This window comes from Heterocephalus glaber, unplaced genomic scaffold (assembly GCF_053883595.1).
Source record: "Heterocephalus glaber isolate CG9 unplaced genomic scaffold, H.glaber_assembly_v1.0 deba00001481, whole genome shotgun sequence".
Taxonomy (NCBI): Eukaryota; Metazoa; Chordata; class Mammalia; order Rodentia; family Bathyergidae; genus Heterocephalus; species Heterocephalus glaber.
Genome location: NW_028258317.1, coordinates 7,300,011 through 7,306,683, shown reverse-complemented (window position 1 = coordinate 7,306,683; position 6,673 = coordinate 7,300,011).

Here is a 6,673-nt window from a genome sequence, read left to right as displayed (position 1 = left end):
ACCAGTGAGAAAACTGAGAAGCAAAGGTTATAAAAGCAAGAGATGAATAGGAGAAAAAAGAATATAATGGAAACCAATAGTTAAAACCATTATACCATTTGCATCAGAGAAGTTCTTTAGGTTTGTTGATATAGAGATTACTTATAGGTAATCTTTGGTTAAGTGGTTTCTGTGCAGCACAGGTTCACAAGCCAAATCACAATGAACTGAACTCTGGAGAATGAGTATAAAAGTGAAATGATGGCTGAGATGGAGCAGAAAATAGACTAGTATGTGGCCAAGGGAACACTTTCTTCATATATTCTAAGAGGAATGATCTAGTGGGAGGAAGACAATGAAGCTACAGGAAAAATGAAGCTATAGGGAAAATGTTAATAATCAATAGAACAAGCAACCTAGGTGAATGGAGGGAATTAAGGACAACAACCCAAGGAAAGAGTTGTCCCTGAAGAGAAGGAAAGATATTTATAAGATGAGAAGGGAAAAATCTAGTGATATTTGCAATTATAGATGGATTTGCAGGTAAGGAGGGGTGCTCTGTTTTTAAAAAGAACTATACAAAATTGTCTCCCGAAGGTGAATGGGAAAGGAGCATGGTGGAATAACAAAAAACTAACATTTTGAATAGTCACTGGAGGATATGTGGAGATAAACCGAGTGTCATGAAGAGTTTGGCTCTTGATATAAATCTAAAGAAACTGTGTTAGTAAAAGTTTTTGGCCCAGGATGCTGTGCGTTATTAAGGCATCAACTCCAAAGGGCACGTGGAGGCTATGTTAAGACAAGTGGACAAGAGGGAAGCCTAAATGGTGCTCAACTCAACAGGAGAGGCAGGGAAGGAAGAAACAATTCTATTTGTGGAAGTAATTTTAAAAAGTGGCAGCACAAGGTCCTGAGTTTGATTCCTGGTACAAAAACAAAACAAAACAAAACAGTGGCAGTCAGGAAATGAAAAAAGGTTGCAAGGCAGATGGCAGAATAATAGAAGATCTTTTCATGAAGCAGCCTTATGAGAGGCAAAGCAAGTTGTGTCATAGTATATTTCATTCCAAGAATTTTCTCCTATGTTCTGACATGTTTTCCCTTGCAGTTATATAGAACACAAACACAGTGATTCATTAACTCATACAAATATTCCTGAATGTGAAGAATGTTCTAGGACTAGGTTAGTCACAAGGGATATAGCAGTGACAGATAAAGTCATTCTCCATGGGAGGATATAGAATAATGTAGAATACAGAAGGAAAACAGAATAAAGCATGGGGATAAGAATAATAAATGAACTAAATTCAGAATGTATGTGTAAAGTACAGAGAAGATGAAGTCTCATGCATATCTTAGTTGGCTGTCAGAGTGAGTCATTTAGAAAGTTTGCACAAACTTTTATCAGTCACATAGGATAGCATTAAAGTTAAAGAAGTCAAGATAGGAGAGGAAAAAATTCAAAATTGTAATTTTTAGAACAATTTGCATCAAGTCTGTGTTCCATGAATATATGTGTAACCTCAGGCACACTCTTAGCATGTGTATTTCATGTATCTACCCAGCTGCAGGTGCACTTCTGTAGTCAATGGCAGATAGGGGTCAACAATAAAAAAATCACCTTTCATGGTTGATGGCCAGGTTTCTTTGACCATGACTTTTGTCCTGGAATTTAAAAATATTCTCAGTTCAAATACATTTATAATAAACAATTGCCTTCTCTTGTCAGAAGCATTGATTGAAATGCTGCCATTGTTGTGCTATATTCCAACCTCTTAAGAGCTAGTCAGTTAAATGGATTCTCAATTAGGATTCCCTCTGGAATCAACACCACAGTCTAGTTAATTACTAAATAACTCAACATCCATTTAACTCAGAACTCATATATTAGGTTTTCCAAGTTGCTAAATGGCCTACTGTAATTAGAGATAGATCCTAGGACAGACCAGAAGTGCTTTGTAACTGCATGACTTCATTCATGGCATGCTACTTCAAATGGCATATCTTTCTTCCTTTTGCCACCTCTCTATAATCTAATCATCTTCCAAGATTCAGCTCAGAGATCACATTCCTTGACACACCTTGCTAGAGCCTTCTTCCAGGTAGGGCTAAATGCTTCAGTTACTTATTTCTATCCTATCATATTTCATAGAAATAATCTACCACCTAGTTTTCTAGAACCAGGGTTTTGTATCTCCTGGGAAAACTCCTTAATTCCTAGTAGGTTTTGTAGATTTTTTTTTTATTACTGTGTTCTATTTTGTTTAGATGATCTGCAGTATACTTGTAGTGAAAGCTTCCTTGTAAATAGATACCTTTATTCATGGAAGAGACATTTTACCATTTATTCAACAAATATTCATCACTTACCACCTATCACCAGTGTAAAAAGGTATTGGGGATTCAACAATGAATAAGGAGACATGGTCCCTGCCCTCTCTGCATTGGTAGCATACAAAAGCCAAAACCCATGCTCCTGTGCATAGTGCAGGTCTAATGGCTACAGTAAAACCCAGTACTATGGCCCCATTAAACCTCACCTATTATCTCTACCTACGTAATTACCAAAGCCCACATAATTTTAAAGGTCATTTAAAGTGAGGTAACAATCAAAACTGTACTAGTTGTAGTGGTGTCTGTATGTTATTTACTTCATATATGAAATATATTCAAAGAAATTGAGCACAAATAGGAAAATTCTAGAGATCATGAGTCCAAACTCTTCTGTTTAAACAGTTTTTGACTGAGACCTGGGGAGGAGCTGTCTGAAGTCACAGTCAGGATAGAGTTGGAAACAGAGTACATTCTAGCTCTTTTTGGTGCTTCTTATTTTGAGGACATTGCTTAGGCATCATCTTTGCCAGCTTATTTTTTGTAAGTATATCTGGGTTTGAAAAAAAACATTGTTTTTCTTGTATAATATGGAAACATGAACATCTTAATTATTCAAAAAAATCCATTCAATAAACAAATATTGAGTATTAACCAGTGATCAAACACCTGAGAGTACATACTCCTGCTCAGGATGTAGTTTAAGATTTTCTAACTTCATGTGCAAGTTCATACACAGATTATCAAAATTAGAAGTACTGTAATTCCCAAATCGTTTCAATAATTACTTTTTAGTTATACACCCAAAGTTTAATGAATTAAAGCTGCAGTTCTCAATCTTACATCAAAATAAATTATCTTATAGAGAAAGACCTAAAGAGTGGGCATAATAAAAAAGGTGCATCTTTAAAAAATATGTTTGGGTTCAAATGACAAAGATGAGAATAATAGTAAAATGCAGAGATAAAACTGATAATGGAAAGCAGAGAGACATATTCTGAAACAAAAGTTCACGACTTCAGTGGTGCATGGAATCGGAAACTAGTTTCAAGAGAACAAATATATGGAGAGCCTATTTTATGATGGTCCAATGAGAAGCACTTTTAATGAGAGCACCATGTTTAATTCTTAGTAGAGAATCATAGGGTTAACATTCTAGTCATCTCTTTTTTTTCCATTAAATTTATTGGTACATTTTAGGTATAAAATACAGTTCATTCATCATTGGACTCTTGTACTTTTACATGAGTATCTTGGTTCTTATTTTTCCCCTTTCCCTGCCCACCCGTCCCTATTTGAAAACTTTGTTTCCTTTTTATTCCTTTTCTCATATTTTTTCTTTTCCCTTCTTTCCTTTCCCCTACCCCTCCCACTTCCCCTGCTCCTTTAGACCTTTTCTTCCTATTACCCAATATCAATTATACATTTTTAAAATTACAATATCAAGATCTAGAAGACATTACCACAGATTGTACAGAATTTAAAAGGATATAGAAAGCATATTACAAAAATCTGTTTTGAAATAAATTTGACAACTTCTAAGAAGTACCTTGGAAAACTGTGACGGACCAGCTGTCACCAGTCGAAAGATTCCTGATTGGGGGAAAAGAGGACTGAGAAAAATCAAGAGAAGAGACAGAGTCAGGAGGGCTCCCAAGACCGAGCAAGCAAGTTTATTTTCACCCCTCCTTTATACACTCAGTGAGTTAGGTCATTAACCATGACCTTTATCCAAAACACCTGCTTCATTTGTTGCTAGTTTTTTAGATACTCCTCGCCCTCATGGGCTACTTTGTTTCCTGGGGTTACAGAAGGTTCACCTTGTTGCTAGGGCAAACTCTAAAGGGAAACATCGGAGTTAGTGGAGAGACATGGTTCCCCATTACATAGTCTCCTGGCCATTTATAACAAAGGGTAAAATTAAAATGAAGCTTTTTGGCTGACACTGCTCCCCACAGAAAACAAATTAATGAAACTGACTCTGGAGGAAATATAAAATTTGAATATCACCTATTAAAGAAAGTATATTCCTAGCTTGAAAACCTACCTATATGACAACAGCAGGCTCATATACATTTTAACTGATAAATTATATCAAGCATTTAAAGCAGAAAAAAGAAGGAACACTTCTCCCCTCACTTTAGGAAATCAACATTATGCTAATCCTAAAACTGGATAAAGATAATACAAGAAAAACGTAAGAACACAGATAAAAAGTTGTTTAACAAAACAAACTATTAGAAGTCAGATCTGGCAGTATGTAGAAAGTGGTTTTATTATAGGGATGGCAGTGTTGGTTCAGCATGGGAAGATCAACCCCCAAAAGTCATCATTTTAACAGAGGAAAGGAAAAAGCCAGATGATCCTGTCACTAGTTGGAGAAAAAGTATTGGACTAAATTCTAGAGCTGTTCATGGTAAAAGCTATCAGGAAACTAGAAGTAGAACAGAACCTTCTCCACAGACAGAAGACATGTACTTCATACTTCCAGCAAAAATGCCTTATATGAATGGAGAAGATACAATGCTTTCTCCTTAAGGTGGGGAACAAGGGCAGATATGCCTGCTCTTCATCTGTCCATTAAACTTTGAAACATAGGCCCAAACCAAAATAGTCTGGCAATAAAATGACACAAGTAGGATAGGATTGGCAAGGTAGAAGTAAAATCTTTATATGTAGATGAAATGATCATCTACAGAGAAAATACTAAGAAATCTCTAGGAGTCCCTAGAACTTGTATTTGAATTTAGCAGGATTAGAAAACACAAGGTATATATAAGAATTCAGGTCTATGTATACTTGCTACAAATGAAGAATTGGATATTAAAATTTAGTTATGTAGGAGTACAAAGGACCTAGACAAGTAAAAAGAAAAAAAAACAGTGTTGGAAGACGTATACTACCTAATATTAAGATTTCCTCTAAAGCTACAGTAATCAAGGCAGTGTTGGTATAAGGAAAGTCATATAGATCATTGGAATAAAACAGAGAATCTAGAAATAGAGCCACACATACATGGTCCACTGAGTTTTGAAAGATTATTTTAAAAACATGATGTATAAAAGAAAAAAATTGATAAATGAGATTCCATCAAAATTTAGAACTTTAAATGACATCATTAAGAAAATGAAAAGCAGTCCTTAGACCATATTCATAATGCATATAGCCTAATACCAGAATATATAAAGAACTCTTACAGCTCATTAATAGACAACCCAATTAAAAAGTAGACACAAGATGATAAATAACCAGTACAGCACAAGGAAAGGTGTGCAACACTAGCATCAGAAAAATACTAATCAGTACAATGCCAAGATTGAATTATACACTCATTTTAGGTTTTACAAGAAAAAATGCCAACTTAGGTGTGAGCCAGTTAATACTGCTAATGTGAATGTAAAATGATATAAGCATTTTGGAAAACAATATATAAATTTCTTCTATTACTGCTAAGAACCAACAGCCCTGTTCTTAAGTTTTTATTTGAGAGGAATGAAAACACATGTTCACAATAGATTTGTACATACAAGTTGACTATCCCTTATCTGAAATTCTTGGGACCCGAGTGTTTCAGATTTTCATTTGAAGTCCACTTGATCTCCAAAGAGGATAGCTACTCCTGCTTTTTTTTTGGTTCCTGTCACATGGGGTATTGTTTTCCACCCTTTAACTTTCAGGCTATGAGTTTCCTTTTGAATTAAATGTGTTTCTTATATGGACCATATTGTTGGATCTTGCTTCTTGACCAATTCTGCCAGTCTATTTCTTTGGATTTGTGAATTGAGACCATTAACATTGATGGTTATAACTGAAATGTATTGACTTATCATTGTCATGACCTTTTCTTTTTGTTGGATTCTCCCCCTTTGCATTTAATCTCTTGTCACGCCTGACAGATTCATTGTGCTGGGCTTCCTGGGGTTGTGATCTTCCTTGTCTTTTCCTAGGATATTGTCTAAAATTCTTTGGAGTGCTGGTTTGGTAATCATGAAGTTCCTGAGGTGCTCTTTATCATGAAAGTATCTTATTTCTCCATCAATTTTGAAAGATAGTTTTGCAGGGTACATCAATCTGGGTTGGAGGCTGTTTTCTTTTAGGGCTTGAAATACATAACTCCAAGCTCCTCTTGCCTTCAGGGTTTGCATTGAGAAGTCTGCTGTGATTCTGATGGGCTTTCCTTTGTATGTGATTTGTCTCTTTTCTCTAACTGCTTGTAGAATTTTTTCTGTTGGGTTTCTGGAATCTTGATTATTACATGCCTATGTGCAGATTTTTTTGATCACAGCTACTTGGAGTCCTATATGCCTCACTTATCTGTATGTCAAGTTCTTTTCCCCTGTTGGGAAGTTTTCTGCCATCA